Source organism: Carcharodon carcharias, chromosome 19 (assembly GCF_017639515.1).
Source record: "Carcharodon carcharias isolate sCarCar2 chromosome 19, sCarCar2.pri, whole genome shotgun sequence".
Classification (NCBI taxonomy): domain Eukaryota; kingdom Metazoa; phylum Chordata; class Chondrichthyes; order Lamniformes; family Lamnidae; genus Carcharodon; species Carcharodon carcharias.
In genome coordinates this window covers 19376751-19392018 of record NC_054485.1, presented here as the reverse complement: position 1 = coordinate 19392018, position 15268 = coordinate 19376751, and the positions used below count along the sequence as shown (strand labels likewise).

The 15268-nt window shown below is 43.6% G+C and overlaps 1 protein-coding gene across 1 annotated transcript in view; it reads right to left on the bottom strand.

Annotated features, from left to right (window-relative positions):
- The window catches only part of cldn23l (claudin 23-like), a 47334-nt gene extending 33115 nt beyond the window's left edge, over positions 1 to 14219 (bottom strand). The window contains exon 1 of the mRNA XM_041212254.1: positions 14111 to 14219. The gene's annotated coding sequence lies outside the window, so the exon portion shown is untranslated. The remainder of the gene's footprint in view (positions 1 to 14110) is intronic.
- Between the last annotated feature and the right edge of the window lie 1049 nt (positions 14220 to 15268).

The window sequence follows — 15268 nt, the reverse complement described above, 5'->3', positions numbered from 1 at the left end:
CTGGGCTCTTCGCCTGCCCGCCAACCTTAAGGTTGAACGGGCAGCCCTGTCCAATTGGTTAATTGTCACCGTGCATCATTTTACTTGTCAGTGTGCGGGGCCCACCCTTGCACACCGAACAGAAGATTCTGCCCTAGGAGTAAAAGTAGGCCTTTCGGCATTTTGAGCCTGCTCTGCCATTCAATATGATCATGGCTGATCCTCTATCTCAACGTCATATTCCCGTTTTCTCTCCATACACTTTGATACCCCTAATATCCAAATATTTATCAATTTCTTTCTTGAGTATACTCAGTGATCCTGCCTCCATAGCTTTCTGTGGTAGAGAATTCCATAGGTTCACCACCCTCTGAGTGAAGAAATTTTTCCTTATCCCAGTCTTAAATGGCCTGCCCCGTATCCTGAGACTGTGGCCCCTGATTCTAGACTCCCCAACCAGGGGAAATATCCTCCCTGTATCTAGCCCTATTAGAATTTTATACATTTCAACCGGATCCCCTCTCATTCTTCTAAACTGTGGTGAATACAGGCCCAGTCAAACCAATCTCTCCTCCTATGAGAGTCCTGCCATCCCTGGTATCAGTCTAGTGAACCTTCCCTGCACTCCCTCTATGGCAAGCATATCCTTTCTTAGGAAGGGAGACCAAAACTGCATGCAATACTCCAGGTGTGGTCCTACTAAGGCCATGTATAACTGCAGTAAGACATCCCTACTTCTGAACTCAAATCCTCTTGCAATGAAGGCCAAGGTACCATTTGCCTTCCTAATTGCTTGCTGTACCTGTCTATTTATTTTCATTGACTGGTGTACAAGGACACCCAAATCCCTTTGTACATCCACATTTCCCAATACAACACCATTTAAATAATACTCTGCCTTTCTGTTTTTTACACCAAAGCATCTAACTTCACTTTATCCACGTTATACTGCATCTGCCATGTGTTTGCCCACACACACAACTTGTCTAAATCACCCTGAAGCCTCCTTGCATCCTCCTCACAACTCACAACCCTGCCCAGTTTTGTGTCGCCAGCAAACTTGGAATATTGCATTTGGTTCCTTCTTCCAAGTCATTTATATATATCGTGAATAGCTGGGGCCCAAGTACTGATCCCTGCAGTACACCACTAGTCACCACCTGCCACCTGGAAAAAGACTCATTTATTCCCACTCTCTATTTCTGGTCTGTTAACCAATCCTCAATCCATCCCAGTATATTACCCCCAATCCCATGTGCTTTAATTTTGCCCACTAACCTCTTATGTGGGACCTTATCGAAAGCCTTCTTGAAATCCAAATACACCACATCCACTGGTTCTCTCTTATCTATTCTACTAGTTACATCCTCAAGAAGCTCCAGTAGATTAGTTAAGCATGATTTCCCTTTCATAAACCCATGCTGACTTTGTCTAATCCCATTAGTGTTTTCCAAGTGTTCTGTTACCACGTCTGTTATAATAGACTCTAGCATTTTCCCCACTACTAATCTTAGGCTAACAGGTCTGTAATTCCCTGTTTTGTCTCTCCTTCCTTTTTTAAATAGTGGGGTTACATTTGTCACCCTCCAATCTGTAGGAACTGCTCCAGAGACTATAGAATTTTGGAAGATGACCACCAATGCATCTAATATTTCCAGGGCCACTTCCTTTAATACTCTGGGATGTAGATTATCAGGCCCTGGAGATTTTTCAGCCTTTAATCCCATTAATTTCTCTAGCAAGATTTTTTTACTAATACTGATTTTCTTCAAATCCTCCCTCTCACTAGACCCTTGGTTCCCTAACATTTCTGGGAAATTATTTGTGTCCTCTATTGTGAAGACAGAACAAAAATATGTGCTCACTTCTTCTGCCATTTCTTTGTTCCCCATTATAATTTCCTCTATTTCTGACTGTGAGGCATCTACATTTGTCTTCGCTAATCTATTTCTCTTCACGTATTTATAGAAGCTTTTACAGTCAGTTTTTATTTTCCTTGCAAGTTTACTCTCATATTCCATTTTCCCCTTCTTTAGCAATCTTTTTGTCCACTTTTGCTGAATTCTAAACTGCTCCCAATCCTCAGGCTCACTGCGATTCTGGCAATTTTATCTGTCTTCTCTTTGGATCTAATACTATCCCTAACTTCTTTTGTAAGCCACGGTTGAGCCACCTTTCCTGTTTTACTTTTGTGCCAGACAGGAATGAATAATTGTTGTAATTCATGCATACGTTCCTTAAATATTAGCCATTGCTTATCCACGGTCAACCCTTTATAATAAGGTTCCCCAATCCATCATTGCCAACTTGCACCTCTTAGCCTCATAGTTCCTTTTATTTAGATTCAAGACCTTAGTTTCAGATTCAACTTCTTCAATCTCCATCCTAATGAACAATTCTATCGTTTTATGGTCACTCTTCCCCAAGGGATCTCACACAAGATTATTAATTAATCCTTTCTCATTGCACAAAATCCAGTCTAAGATAGCCTGCTCTCTAGTTGGTTCCTCAACGTATTAGTCTAAAAAAACCATCATATACACACTCCAGGAAATCCTCCTCCACAGTTTTATTGCTAGTTTGGTTTGTCCAATCTATATATAGATTAAAGTCACCCATGAGTATAGTTGTATCCTTATTGCATGTATCTCTAATTTCCTGCTTAATGCCTTCCCTTACATCCCTACCACTGTTTGGGGGCCTATAGACAACCCCCACCAACATTTTCTGCCCCTTGGTACTTCTTATCTCTACCCAAACAGATTCCACATCATGATTTTCTGAGCCAATATTCTTCCTCACTATTGCATTGATTTCCTCCTTTACTAACAATGCTACCCACCTCCTTTCCCTATTTGTCTGTGCTTCCTAAATATTGAATACCCCTGGATGTTCAGTTCCCATCCTTGATCAACCTGCAGCCATGTCTCTGTAATTGCACCTATATCATAACCGTTTATATCTATTTGTGCTGTTAATTCATCTACCTTATTGTGAATGCTCCGCGCATTAAGATACAATGCCTTTAGACTTGTCTTTTTAACCTTGTTAGTCACCTTAGCTTTATTTTGCACTATGACCTCATTTGTTTCTTGCCCTTGTTTTTTCTGCCTTCCATTTCTGCTTCTTACTTTTCTGACTTTCATTTCTATCCTTGTTTCCCCCTCCTCTGTCTCCCTGCTCAGGTTCCCATCCCTCTGCCATTCTAGTTTGAACACTCCCTGGCTGCACTAACAAACAGTCCCCCAAGGACATTGGTCCCGGTCCTGCCCAGATGCAACCCGTCCTGTTTGTACTGGTCCCACCTTCCCCAGGACCAATCACAATGTCCCAGGAATCTGAATCTCTCCCCCACTACACCATTTCTGCAGCCACATGTTCATCTAATATATCCTGTTATTTCTACTCTTGCTAACGTGTGGCACTGGTAGTAATCCTGAGATTACTACCTTTGAGGTCCTACTTTTTAATTTACGTCCTAACTCCCTATAATCAGCTTGTAGGATCTCATCCCTTTTATTTAACCTATGTCATTGGTACCAATATGCACCACGACCACTGGCTGTTCAACCTCCCCCTTCAGAATTCTCTGCAGCCTCTCCGAGAAATCCTTGACCCGGGCACCAGGGAGGCAACATACTATCCTGGAGTCACTTTTGCAGCTGCAGAAATGCCTGCCTGTTCCCCTTACTATTGAATCCTTTATCACTATAGCCCTGCCACTCTTCTTCCTCCCTTCTTGTGCAGCAGAGCTACCCATGGTGCCATGGACTTGGATCCTGCTGCATTCTCTTAAGAAGTCGTCTCCCCCAACAATATCCAAAACAGTATATCTGTTAGAGGGGGGAGATGGCCACAGGGGACTCTTGTACTGCCTGCCTTCCTCTACTCTGTCTGGTGGTCACGCATCCCCTTTCTGCCTGTTCAGTCTTTTCCTGTGGTGTGACCACCTCACTGAACGTGCTGCCCATTATAATCTCAGCATTGCAGATGGTCCACAGTGAATCCACCCACAGCTCCAGCTCCGAAATGTAGTTAGCCAGTAGCTGCAGCTGGACACACTTCCTGCACACATGGTCTCCAGGGACACAGAAAATGTCCATGATTTCCCACATAGTGCAGGAGGAGCATATCATGGGTGCAAGCGCTGCTGCCATGACTTCCCTTTAGACTAAGCTCATTAGTTACTCCTTTTAAAGAATACTAATTATGCTAGGGGCCTTACTCCACTCCAGGCACTCCCACTACAGTCCAAAGTCCTCACTTTATTTTGTTTAAGCTAATGGACTGCAGCAGTTTAATTCATAGAAAAAGTAGCATTCATCTGACTCTACTTACCAATCAGCTGCCTCTCCTGCATCACATCACTTTTTGAATTGTGATGTCCTTGTGCCGTTTTCAGCCCCGAGTCCAGCCCCTGCCCTTTTAAAATCTCTGCTCTGACTCTCAGCTCCCGCTTTTTTTAAATTTCCACTCTCTCAGCTCCCGCTCATTTTAAATCTTAACAAGGCCGCCGCTCCTCTCGAACTGCCTCCGGGCCCTGCTCTGGGGGACCACCAGCTGTTTTATCTGCTGCCTCCTCCCTCATCCATGCTTTGTTATCTCCAGATTTGACTATTTTAATGGATTTCTGGCCAGCCTCCCACATTCTATCCTCCATAGACTTGAGTTCATTCAAAACTCTGCTGCCGAAATCTTAAATTGTACAAAGTCTTGTTTACCACCAATCTACACTGGGTCCTAGTTAAGCAACGCATCGATTTTAAAATTCTCAACCTTGTTTTCAAAATCCTCCATATACTCATCCCTCTTTATTGTTATAATCTTCTCCAGCCCCCAAAACCTCCAAGATATCTGCACTCCTTTCATTCTGGTCTCCTGAGCATCTTTGATTTTAATCACTTTACTATTGCTGGCCATGCCTTCAGCTGCCTGGGCCCTAAGCTTTGGAATTCCCACCTTAAACCTCTCCATCTTTCACTTTGCTTTCCTCGTTTAAGATGCTACTTAAAACTCCCCTCTTTGACCAAGCTTTTGGTTATTTGCCCTAATATCTCCCTATATGGCTCAGTGTTATATTTTGTTTTTTGGTGTCCCTGTGAAGGACCTTGGGATGTTATATTGTGTTAAAGATGCTACATAAAAATGCTGTTGTTGGCTTCAGGGTGCTGTGTGTGTCATTGTGTTTAGTATTTTTCGGTTCCTGCTCCCAGTCCCTGTGTACCTGCGCTGTCAGGTCATGGCCAGGACTTTTCGCTCATCAGGCGGGTGCGCACCTAACCAACTAAACAAGTGTAAAATGACACGCGATGACGTCGGGCAAATTTTCTGACATCATCGCACACTCGCACGATATTTTGATTGGCGGGCGCGAGCGGGAGTTGGCAGCGCCCCTGCCGACAATTAACAGACCTATTAAGGCCACTAATGTACCAACTGGATTAAATTTTTCGCTGCCCTTCTAACCTTACGATTGGCAGGCAGGCAAAAAAGGCCAAGCAGCCTTTGGATATTTTAGGGAACCTCATCCACAGGCGGGATGAGGTTTCCAACAGCAATTCAAAATTAAATAAAAATTTTAACACTTAATTCATAACACGTCCCTGCTCATGTGACAGCGTCAAATGAGGGGACTTTTTTTAAAAATATTTTAAAATTCTTCATTTATCATTTTTTAAATCTTCAGCTCCCTGAGAGGTAGCCTTGTGCCTCAGGGAGCTGTCATTGCGTGCAACTTGCGGCTCACCTTCCACCTGCCCTGACCCAGGCAGTGCTGAGCGCTGCAGCACGTGTTTCATGCTGGGTGGGCTTTATTGGGCCCGATCACAGGTGGCGATCAGCTTCCTGACCACTCCCGCTCGCCCCTGCCGAGCCTGCCTGTCCAGGGAAAAATTCTGCCCCATGTGTTTCTATGGGTCCACTGGCTGGGAAATCTAGAATGGGGACTGGGGGCTGAAACAGTCTCACGATAAGAGTCAAGGACTGAAATTAGAAGAAATTTCTTTCCTCAAAGGGTTGTTAATCTTTAGAATTGTCTATTCTCACTAAGTCTGTTCAAATCCTCCTGTAGCTGCTTTACATCTCTCTCACAACACACATTCCCGTCTAGCTTGGAAATATTACATTTAGTCTCCACATACAAATTATTGATATATGTATTGTGAACAACTGGGGCCCAAGTATTGATTCTTACGATACCCCACTAGTCACAGCCTGCCAACACAAAAATGAACCCTTTATTCCTACACTTTTTTTTCCACCTGCTGGCCAATCCTTAATCAATACCAGTATATTACCTCCTACCCCATGTGCTTTAATTCTGTTAATCAACCTCCTGTGGGGGACTTTATCAAAAGCCTTCTGAAAATCCAAGTATACTATGTCCACTGCTTTCCCTTTACCAATTCTGTTCGTAAAATCCTCAAAAAACTCCAACAGGTTCGTCAAACATGATTTTCTGTTCATAAATTTATGTTGACTATGCCGAATCAGATCATTATTATCCAAGTGTCCATTTATCATGTCCTCTATAGTAGATTCTATGGGACACAGTTTAAAAATAAGGAGTCTCCCATTTCTGACAGAGATGAAGAGAATTTGTTTCTCTCAGAGGTTCATTAGTCTTTATAATACTCTTTGCCAGAAAGCAGTGGAGGCAGAGTGATTGAATATTTTTAAGGCTGAGTTAAGATAGATCCTTGACTGATAAGAAAGTCAAAGGGTAGAGGGGGTAGGTAAGAAAGGAAACCCACAATCAGATCAGCCATAAATTTATCAAATGGTGGAGTAGGCCCAAGGGGCTGAATGATCTGCTCCTGTTCCAGATTTGTTCTTATTTTCATATGGTTGTGGATGTTGAGTTTACTTAAGGCTGAGATAGACAGAAATGTGGTCTCTCAAGGAATCAAGGGATATTGGGAGCAGATAGGCAAGTCGAGTTGAGGCATAAGGTCGTCATGCCTCATTCGTTTTGAATGGTGAAGTGGGCTCAAAGGGCTGTATGGTCCCTACGGTTTGCCTTTATTTCTTATGTTCTTACCTGGTTGTGATATTCTGCTTGTGAAACATCCCAGAGCACACCAGTCATTCTCAAACCGCTGATGCAGCAATAGCATCTGAAAGCAGTGACTGGAGAACAATGTACAAACTCCAGTAATAATCAGCTGAATGATTTTTTTACCCATTCAGCCTTTTCCTTTCTTCTGTGAGGCGATTACAATCAAATGAGAAGCAGCACTTTCTTTTTTCTGACTTGATCTGAACTGACAAAAGATAATTAAAAAGCAGAAGGTGGGAATTCGACATCCAGCTTATGCATCACACTTCACTCACTACCTTGTTTTGTTTTCAAACAATGTTTTTAAAAAGGAGTCAGAAGACAAACATGAAGCATATGTTTAACAAACCCGATTGTGCTGATCTTGGTCCAATTAGCAATGGGGAGCTATAATTATCACAAGGTCACTCAGAGATTACTGGTCAGCCAGAGATGGTGCTGGACACTGAGTGACTGTTCATATCAAACTAACCAGCTAATATGAATTGAAACCTTGAATTTGGAGTCAATCCTGGGATATACCAGGATTTTGAAATCCAAACTCCTGGATTTAAATTGTTTCTTGGTGTTTTAAACCCTCCCTGGGAAAGGCGGAATGAGTAGAGTGGACACTGACACCCAGCCTAACATATCTCTTTGGGCACCACATCCACTAATAATTCAGATCCAGGCTATTACTGTTCATGTTAAGAAGTGGCAATTTAATGGAAGCGGTTGTCTGATTAAACACTTTCTAGCTTCCTCAGACCACAGGCAGCCTTTTAGGACAATTTGATGTGTTAAGCGTTTACAGTGAACTGGCCAGATAGTTAATGCTGCAATATTTGCAGCTTGATTTAATTAAAGCCCCCACCGCCCACCCCCCCACACCCCCACCTCCCCCGCCCCCAACCACCCCACCACCGCCCTGTCCGTTTCATTAATTCACTAATAGTTAATTAATAATACAGCTTCTTTAACAGTAAAACCCTGCACCTAAATTGTGATTTCCTCCATTACCAAAGTGCCTATAACAAGGCCCTGATAATCCAGTTTGAGAGGATCTCGATTTTTTTGCAGGAACACTTCAAATTACATTCAAATAGGAGAGCTATTTCACCGAGAACCTCTACCGGCCCACCGAACCAGCCCAAGAACAGGCATGTTCCCAGCAGGTACTCTTCTGCAGAGGGAATTAGTAGGTCTTGGGTGGTAATTAACTGCCTGTATCAAAAAAAGGAAACTGGGGCCAAGCAGACTGCCCCCGAGAGCACTGTCAACATCTCACCCAATGCAGCCAGATTGGGACTGCCTCCTGCCTGGGCTACTAGGTACCCAAAGATGCTCCGCAGCACCAGCAGTAGACATAAGGGTCTATTCAGCTCGGTAAACAGTGAATCTCAGCCGGCAGCTCATTACAGTCTCTGGAGGAGATGGTTATTGACTATGTGCGTCTTTCCCATCATAGAAATGGGTATCAACCGAGTAATCAGGCCTTTGAGAAAGCTCAAAACAAAAACAAAAATACCTGGAAAAACTCGGCATCAGACCTGCTGAGCTTTTCCAGATATTTTTGTTTTTGTTTTGGATTTCCAGCATCCGCAGTTTTTTGCTTTTATCTTAGTGTTTTATTGACTGGCACTTCTCTTCAAGGAATGCCTACCTTGAAGAAGTTTTGCTCTTCTCTCCGACAGGATTTCCGTCTCTCTCTTTTGCCTTGTTATCCAGTTCTAACTATCCCACCCCCCCTTAAACCAGCTTATATTTCACCTCATTCTGTTAAAGAACTACATATGGACTCAAAACATTAACTGTGTTCCTGTCTGCAGATGCTGTCAAATCTGCTGAGTTTTTCCGGGTATTTTTGTTTTTGTTTTGGGTTTCTAGCATCCGCAGTTTTTTGCTTTTATCTTTGAGAAAGCTCCTTTTACTGAGGAGTAAAAGTTCCTGCCAGAACCCTTACCCAACCCATGGGCCACACAACCAACCTGACAACCACACAGGGTGGGAATCATCGTCTTCAAAATGATTATTCACTTCACTGAAGTGCAGACTTCGCCCAGGGGTATCAGTCGTCACTGTGAACACAATTCGAATTGAAAGGGTACTGCCCAAGCTTTTGCGGTGAAAGTTGGCCTTGTTTGGACCCAGTTAATTGTGCTGCGAGCTGGATTTTTGTACTCCCAAGGTGAATCCATTCAGGCACAAGCTGCTGAGGAATTGAACTAGAGACTTCAGTAGATGTTCATCGGTAACATCACGCAAACACTAACCCTCCTGATACGGGCTTTACTCCACCAGAATGGGCAGCAATTCCGCAGTACTCACATAAAAAAGGTGTTTAATTGTATTTGGTTTCATAACTCTTATGGGATTGAGAAGGAACAGTGATCAGAGAGAAAATCTGTCCAACACACTACCATTGAACAGCATCCCAGAAATCCAGAAAGTTAATATTCTACCCCTACTCATTACAAATACCATTAAATTCTACAATACATTCATGCCACAAATGCCAGGCAATGACTATCTCCAAGAGAAAATCCAACCATCTCCCCTTGACTTCAATGGCATTACCATCGCTGAATCCCTCACTATCAATATCCTGGGGATTACTATTGACAGAAACATAATTACACCAGCCATGTAAATACTGTAGCTGCAAGAGCAGGTCAGAGACTGGGAATTCTGTGGAGAGTAACTTGCCCTCTAACTCCCCAAAGCCTGTTTGCCATCTAAAAGGCACAAGTCAGAGTGTGATGGAATTTGAGTGCAGCTTCAACAACACTCAAGAAATTTGACACCATCCAGGGCAAAGCAGCCTGCTCGATTGGCACCCCAACCACCACCTTCAACATCCAATCCCTCCACCACCAATAAACTATAGCAGCAGTGTGTACCATCTACAAGATGCCCCGCAACAGCTCACCAAGCCTCCTTAGACAGCACCTTCCAAACCCACAGTTGCTATCATCTAGAAGGACAAGGGCAGCAGACACATGGGAACACCACCACCTGGAAGTTCCCTTCCAAGCCACACACCATCCTGGCTTGGAAATATATCGCCCATTCCTTCACTGTCGCTGGGTCAAAATCCTGGAACTCCCTCCTTAACAGCGCTGTGGGTGAACCTACACCACATGGACTGCAGCGGTTCAAGAAGGCAGCTCACCACCACCTTCTCAAGGGCAATTATGGACGGCAATAAATCCTGGCCTAGCCAGCATCACCCACATCCTGTTAAAGAATGTTTAAAAACCCATCACAGTTTTTTTAAAAAAAAACACCGGCGATAGCAGAACTGAGAGGTTGAGGCTGTTTAAATCAGTTGAGGGATGCCCTCAGTTATTTTAAGATTATGATAGAGTAGCCATAGAGATATTATTTCCACTTGAAAACTGAAACTTTCATCTCACAAAATGCTGCGGATGCTGGGAGTCTGTTGGAAATTTCAAGAGTCAAATTGATAGATCCTTGTTGGGAAAGAATATAAGAAAGAAAGACTTGCATTAATATAACACCTTTCACAACCATTAAACAACTCAAAAGTACTTTACAGCCAGTTAAATACTTTTGAAGGATTGCTTTGTGGGAAACGCAGCATCCAATTTGTGCACATCAGACTCACACAAACAGCAATGTGATAATTATCCTAGAACCTGTTTTTGTAATATTGGTTGAGGGATAAACATTGGCCAGGACACTCGGCATAAATCCCCTGCCCTTCTTTGAAATAGTGCCATGCAATCTTTTATATCCACCTGAGAGAGATTCAATTTAACATGTCCTCGGAAAAATGACATCACCTCTTCAGTGCTACACTAGAATTTTGTGCTCAAATCCTGAAGAACAACTTGAACTCACAACCTTCTGACTCAGGTGCCAGAGTGCTACCAACTGAACCAGAAATGACATATCAGGGGATATGGTGCAAATGTAGGTAAATGGAGTTGCTGTGCAGATCACCCATGATCTAATTGAATGGTGGAGCATTCCTTCGACAGCATCTCGCAAACCCAAGACCTCGACTGCCTAAAAGGACAAAGGCAACAGATGCATGAGAACACCACCACCTGCAAGTTCCCTTCCAAGCTACACACCATCCTGACCTGGAACTATATTCCTTCACTGTCTCTGAATCAAAATCCTAGAACTTCCTCCCTAACAACACTGTGGGTGTACCTACACCACATGGACCGCAGTGGTTCAAGAAGACAGCTCACCACCACCTTCTCAAGGGCAATTAAGGATGGCAACAAATTCTAGCCTAGCCAGCAATGCCCACTTCCTGTAAAAGAATTTTAAAAAGGCTTGAGGGGCTAACTGATCTACTCCTATTACTATGGTTCTACGTGAGGTAAGTTATAGGTTTTTTCAGTACCACCTAATGTCTAATTGTAAATAGGCAGAAGGGCACCTGTTCCACTGTTCCTGAGTTTACTGCATCCTTTGAGTAAGCTGCAAGTTGACTTAAATCTTCTAGATAAAAACAAGAAACTGCGGATGCTGGAAATCCAAACTAAAAAGAACATCTTTTGGTTATCTCCTCCTATCATTGCTTGCTTGTCCCACAATACCCCCTTTCTCCCCCCCCACCCCTTAAACCAGCTTATATTCCACCCCTTTCCTATTTTTACTTAGTTCTGTTGAAGGGCCATGAGGACTTGAAACGTCAACTGTTCTCTTCTCCGCCAGTGCTGCCAGACCTGCTGAGTTTTTCCAGGTATTTCTGTTTCTGTTTTTGTGTTGACTTAAATCTTCTGTTCCTCCAAGAGTTACTGAGGTGCCCAGTATGAATTCAATGAGAACAATGGTTGAAAATTGAATACTAAATCCTGTTGGTCACATTATTGGGACTTTTGAACATCTAAACAGTGAAAATCATGACTGCACTGTGCTGGCATTATCTATCATTAATCAACAGTCAATAATGAACATTGCATTTTATAAATTGAATGATATGTATGCACAGGTTACCAGGACAACCAGCACCAAATTCTCTTAAAGGTGCAACTGCTTCAGTCTGACATTCAAGCCTAATAACGTTTCTTAGATACAGGGACACCTTGCACAGAAATGTACATTATTGTATTGGCATAAAGAGAGGAATAGCATCATTTAGTTTGTTCCTTTTGTGTTGTGCTTGCTGCTCGTTTTCTTTCCATGAAGAAGTAATTCTAAAACTTTTGGCAACAATTCCTTAGGTTAAAATGTACTTGAATTGGAATTGGATGTCACAGTGAGATAGATACCACTATCTGATACTGAAACAGTCCTTGTCCAAATGCAGCAAGACCTGGACAATATCCAGGCTTGGGCTGACAAGTGGCAAGTAACAATTGCACAACACAAGTGTCAGGCAATGACCGTCGCCAACAGGAGAAAATCCAACCACCTCCCCTTGATGTCCAATGGCATTACCATCACTGAGTACCCCACTATCAACATCCTGGGGGTTACTGTTGACCAGAAACTGAACTGGACTAGCCGTGTACATAGTGTAGCTACAAGAGCAGGTCAGAGGCTAGGAATCCTGCAATGTGTAACTCACCTCTTGACTCCCCAAAGCCTGTCCACCATCTACAAGGCACAAGTCAGGAATGTGGTGGAATACTCCCCACTTGACACCATCCAAGACAAAGCAGCCCGCTTGATTGGCACCACATCCACTAACATTCACTCCCTCCATGATCGACGCACAGTAGCAGCAGTGTGTACCATCTACAAGATGCACTGCAGGAATTCACCAAGGCTCCTTCAACAGCACCTTCCAAATGCACAACCACTACCATCTAGAAGGACAAGGGCAGAAGATAGATGGGAACACACCACCTAGAAGTTCCCCTCCAACTTACTCACCATCCTGACTTGGAAATATATCGCCGTTCCTTCACTGTCACTGGGTCAAAACCTTGGAACTCCCTCCCTAACAGCACTGTGGGTGTACCTACACCACATGGACTGCAGCAATTCAAGGAGACAGCTCACCACCACCTTCTCAAGGTCAACTAGGGATGGGCAATAAATGCTGGCCTAGCCAGCAAAGCCCACATCCCATGACTGAATTAAAAAAAACTTAGCCCTTCACCTCTGTTCGGGATTCACATCCAGTGCAAACTGGTTAATGATGGTGTCTATCAGTTAGATGCAAGGGTCTTTCATGACATAAACTTAAAATAGTCAGGGTTTCATGAGTGGGCACAAAACCATCTCTATTTCAACTCGAAAGAGGAGGCCTCACTCAAGGAGGCCCTGGGATAACTGGTGTGGATACTGGAAAACGCTGGGAGGTGATGTTTGAGCTTGAGCTGAAGTAAATTGTAGAGGGAGATAGAGGGAGTTTTGCTCTGCATCTAAATGTGCTGTATCTGACTGAGAAATTAAGTGTCACTTGCCAATCACTGGAAATGATGCCCTTGATGAGAATCCTTCAGAAATGATCTTTGTTTAGTATTTAGGTGTCCCATTTCCACAAAATAGCTACATGATGCAAGTACCATCAGTGTGTGTGTGTGGCATTTGTGTCTGGATGTCTTCCCGAACGCTTGCGTGTGTCTGCAATATTATACTCATACATTCATCCATCCAGTGACGCCAATGGGCTACTCCATCCAGTCACTTAAGCTGCACTCAACATGGTTCCCTAATCCTTTTTTCAGAATGGTGGAATTTCTAAGTTCCAGAGTTAGAAAATCTAAAGCTGATGCCTGTCAAAACAAATATAACTTTCAGTGAAACAGACTGATGTTCTAATACTGTGGTCTATTGAGTGAATCTGTATAATCCAGTGAATGGCAAGGCTGAAACTTTATCAAACGTTTAACCCATCTGCTCAATAGTGACCTTCAGAGAACTCTGATGTGTTCCTTCCCGAACAGATCCAGTCCTACGCACAGATTGTGCACTCTGCACATAAAGTACTAAATGCATCAATCAGACAGCCTCTGGGTCGAACATGGCAACACTCCAGAACAAAAGGGCTGTTTTATGCAAAATCTAATCGGTAGGCGCACAATTAACCTTGTCTTGAAGCTCTGACGCCCCCGCTATGTGCTCCTCAACACTAAACACAGAAAGAGAGAAACGTACACTTACCACTTCGAGTGTTCCTACAGAGCTGTCTGCAGTCAAGAGCTTCGCTGTGACTGAGCTGGGTCACAGTCTTGCTGAAAGCTACTTGTCTTCATATAGCAGGAGTCTGTGATGTCCCGTCTCACCGTCTCTGTCTGAGTCAGTGCCTCATCTTCCTGTAGTCGGGAGGCTGCGGCTGGTGGCGTGGAATCTTACAGATTCCCAGCGCATCGGAGCACAGCCAACCAGGGAAAGAGAACTGCTTCCTTAAACATGACTAAATTCATCGGTGGGAATATTAAAGTTAAATTCAAACAGGTTGAAATTCCATTTAAAGGGGCAGTGCCACCAGCTCTTTGTTGCAGCTTAAAATCAAAGTATAATTGTGCAATAATAGCTTGGCACTTACTCTATTGGGTGCCTTAGCGTTAACTCTGCTGACTGAGAGGTGTCTGAGCATTAACCCTGCTGGGTGAGAGGTGCCTGACCATTAACACTGCTGGGTGAGAGGTGCCTGACCATTAACACTGCTGGGTGAGAGGTGCCTGACCATTAACACTGCTGGGTGAGAGGTCCCTGAGCTTTAACCCTGCTGGGTGATAGGTGCCTGAATATTAACCCTGCTGACTGAGAGGTGCCTGACCATTAATGCTGCTGGGTGAGAGGTGCCTGAGTATTAACCCTGCTGATTGAGAGGTGCCTGACCATTAATGCTGCTGGGTGAGAGGTGCCTAGTATTAACGCTACTAGTGAGGTGAATCCTCAGGTGGTTGATTGAATGGAATTTTTTGGAAAACTGGAACACTTCATTAGCCCTCTACTGAAGGTCCAGCCTCCCAATAGGGTTCAGGGCCCCAACTCTCTTCATTGTCTCTGTTCTGAAAATGTCTGCATTCTTTGTCAGGTTGCTAGGGCTGCTAATTTGACGTTATCAACAAATTTTGATATCATTCAACTTGCATTTGCAGCAATCCCATTTACATAAATAGAAAAACAAAAGAGCTCCCAGCTCAGATCTCTGGGATCCTGCCAACCTGAAAGCATTTACAATGCCCTACTCTCCACTTTCACCCAGCTACCTCTTTCAAGTGGTTACATTCCCTTCAATACCATGTCTCTTAGTTTTTCTCATCATTTCAGAAATTGCCACCTCTTCAGGTGCCTTCAGGAAATCTTTCTTCT